Raw genomic sequence first — 3,903 nt, forward strand, 5'->3', positions numbered from 1 at the left:
GTGGAGTCAGCTCTTATAGAGGTGGCTTCTTGCTCCACCTCCAAGTTAATGTGGAAGGTGGGGGCACCTGGTGGTGATCTCCTCATCAGTTCGCACCCAAGGCTCACCAGACCCAGGGTGAAAACCAGTCAGGTGGTTCTTTCTTGCCTGGTTGTAGACTTGATCCATACACCAGCCCTCATTCAGGGCTGGGGGTTTAAACCCCAGCACTTCAGACCTTTGGCTCATGTTAGTTGACATAAGAGTTCTGTACATGTTGGAGTAACTCATGGGTACCCCAGCAGCACATTAATGAAGATACTCATTCTTCTAATGTACTTTTTTTTTCTTTCTGACTGTTGCTTTGGAGCACTGGAAAGCAATAGCAAGTTACATGTTCTAGTTTTTTTAATTTTCTAGCCTTATGGTCACAAATGGATATTGACAAAATAAGCTCTAAAGACTTAAAAGGCATTTGGCAGGCAAAAATTAACCCACATGCCATTAAAATGAAAAAAAAATCTCACAAGCCATTTTGTGGCAGAAATCTGGGCTCACATTATAGCTCTAGAAGCTCATTATATTGCTCTTCTAACCATCTTCTGTGCGTCTCTGTATTTAATATGATGTGGTTGGAATCACAAAACAAAATGATGCTCCAGACCCTTGTAAAGAGATATGTATGTGTTGCTAGGATAAAATGTTAACTTCTAAAATATTAAATGTTCATTGTTTATGCTTGGCAAGTAAGCTCTTCCAGGGCCATTATCTGCCAAGCTTCTGGGATCACATAAACCAATTTTCTGTAGCTACATCTGTTAGCTGTTCTGTCATCTCTTCCCTGCCTCTGTCGTATCTCTTTCAATCATGTCTTTAAGGGACCCATGGAATGGTTAAAAAGGAAATGTGACTTTGCCTCATCTCAGATTTTGGGCCTTTTCATGCTCAATTCATTAGCAGACAGGGAAGCTGTTTGCAGCACCCTGGTTGCTTCCTTTGCTAGCGATGAATCAGTTTTGTCCTATATGTCCTTTCTGAGTGGCTAAGTTAAAAAGGTAGAAAAGAATGATTCAGATCCCTAAACACAGGTACCAAGTGCCATTTGAGATACCTTGGGAAAACCAACATATTCCCATGTAGTTGGTAGAGAGGACATGAGACATATTAATCCCTTTTCTTCTGGAGCACCAGCTGAACATATGCCAGAGAACATCCCTAGAAATCCATGTTTATGAAAGTGAGTCCTACCCAAAGGGATATTTGTTCTAATGGTGTGGGATACCATGTTCATGCCCATGAATCCCAGAAACCTTTTAAAGCCAAAGAATGTTCTCCATAGCAGTAGGCAAAGCCTTGGGTTTGCTTGAGCCCCAAAGCCTTAGTTTGGTTTGAACAGCCGTTACTGTCTGGGTCCAAACACAAAGCCTTCCACTTAGCTTGTCCTGCAGAGAATCCAGTCCCATAGGCAGAGAGAGGAGTCATTTTGAGGAAGATAATGGACTTGAGCTTATATTGTCAGTCCAAGGGGCGCATGATGAGGCAGAAGGGTGCTGAGAGGGAATTATTCCCATGACAAGCTTCCTGAGCCCCAGGAAGCCACTCAACCACTTCTCTCGCTCTGATAGACAGGGACAAACTCCAGCCAGACCTGTCACTACAGTTTCCACATGGTGTGGGAATTGCACTGCTGCAGCACAGGGCAAAATTAAGGTGGCTACACAAAGACTCTTTTCATGGCTGGAAAATCAGAGAGGGAGTCTCCCATAAGTTGCACAAGAAGAAGAAGAGACATGAAGGAAGGGCACATGCATGCAAAAATACACAGAGAGACAGGCTACAGATTATAAGGAACACTAGTGAGAACTTGAATGGTTTTTAAAACCTGGTAGAATTAGGAGGAAGACAAAGGAGCCTACAGATTCATTAGTTAATGAAAAATAAGAGCTAAGAATATCTGGTGTGGCAAGGAGAGCTTTATTTCCTTCAGCCTTCATGAAAGGTAAACTGTGACCTTCACTTGATTGCATTTAAACAAAGAAGTAGTACTGCAGACCAAAATAGGAAAGGACTTGGCTTAACAAATATTTACAGAAGTAACAACATCCTGAGGAACAGCTGAATTTCTCCATTCTGCACTCAGTAGTCAGGTCAGGAGATCCCTAAACCTTTAGGGATTATCTCCGCAAATTTCATGTACCTGGGAAATTGAGGAGGGAAAGCAGAGTCTTCAACAGAGAAAGGAGAACCCAGGAAACTGCAGTAAAGGCAGAAAAATATTAATATCTTTCTAATCATCTAGGGGATAAGAAGATGATAAAAATGGTCGACAAAGATTATTCAAGGACAAACTTTCTCAAACCATTTCTAATACCATTCTTTGTCAGAGCAACCAGCCAAGTGGATAAAAAGGAGGCAGCAGATGTGGTGAGTCTTGAATTTATTAAGAGTATGACATTGTCTTGCATGACATTCTCTTAAGCAAAGAGGGAAATATGTCCCAGTGAGAGCACTCATAAAACTTGTGGATGGCTGTGTTGAGAACAGAATGGAGAGCTTTGGAGGACAGGATTAGCAGAGGCTGGATTGGTTGGAGAAATAGTAGAAGACAAATGTAAGTAACTTCATTAAAGGAAAGCGCAAAGGAATTTAGGCAGAAATGAGTGCTTTATTCCTGGGTATCTGCCACCACAAGGTGAGAGTTTTTGATGTAGCAGTTCTTTTGAAAATGAATTATTGTGCACTTTGTTTCCATAAAGGGTCACTGAAAAAAACACAAACCTACTAGGCTTCATTTCTCTAAAAAAAAAAGTTTAAATTCTCCATGCAGGTCTGCTCATCTCCACAATTGTTCCAGCCTCTAACTAATGACCAGCTCTTAGTTTAGATGGTGTTTTCAAATATTTGGGGCTGTCATTTTTCAGCTAGATAATCTTCATGGAAAAGAGTAATTTCTAGTATAATTTAAAAACTTGCTTTCATCTTTTTTACTTGAGGGCTTTTGCAAAGTTAATCAGGTACACACTCACTGTCCCTGACTTCTTGCCAGTATTGCTTTAGTAGATACAATATGTGGACATGGGCAAATGCTTTGCACTGTGCACATCAGTTTTAATAAATCAATAAATTATTTACCTGTAATCACCAATCTAAGATACATTCAACAGAAATTAATTGATGTAGATGGGACACTGGGTCTACATCTGTCCTCTTGCTAGTTTAGGGCTGTTTAAGAAAGCACGGTAGCTCTGCTGAGATGCAGGACATATGGGAGATTTGTCCATCTAATTTTAGCCAACACCAAAAGCAGGTGTATGTTCTGTGACAGGCATTTGTGAACAAAATTGTCCTGTGTCACTTTCTCCATCTGATTGCATTATGCCTGGCTGGAGTTGTCTCACCCAGAGTGCCTTTGCAGATCATGGAGAGAAGCAGACACTTCTGGAGGATGATTTATTCCACTCTCCTTAGCTCTGTCTCATAGCACAGAGCAAATCACTCTATGGAGGTGCTGATGTACCACCACAGATATAAAGAGGACAACTCATTTTTAGCTGGACAACCTTCTGTATGATATGGCTCTAGCAAAGCAAGATTACTTCTTTCTTCAAGGATTCTGGCCAAGGCATGGCTAGTTGTGCCTAGAGGTAGGGTTTCCAAATGGAGAAAGAAAAGCAGAACATCATATGTTTCGTGCAGTTGCTTACTCTGGATCCTGAGGCAGAAATTCCACTGGGCAGCCCAAGCTACACAGCTGCTTGCTCCTGGGCTTCCAGTTCAGTGTCAATATTGTCACACTGCACAACCTGGCAGCAGTGTCCCTGGGTCCCCTGCTGGTTTCCCATAGCAGGACAGAGCAGGAACATCCTTTAGGAATTTGATCTCAGTGCATGCCTCATCACAGACTTGTCCTTGGAGGCTTGCTCC

The sequence above is a fragment of the Merops nubicus genome, unplaced genomic scaffold, assembly GCF_000691845.1.
Source record: "Merops nubicus isolate BGI_N331 unplaced genomic scaffold, ASM69184v1 scaffold576, whole genome shotgun sequence".
Lineage (NCBI taxonomy): Eukaryota > Metazoa > Chordata > Aves > Coraciiformes > Meropidae > Merops > Merops nubicus.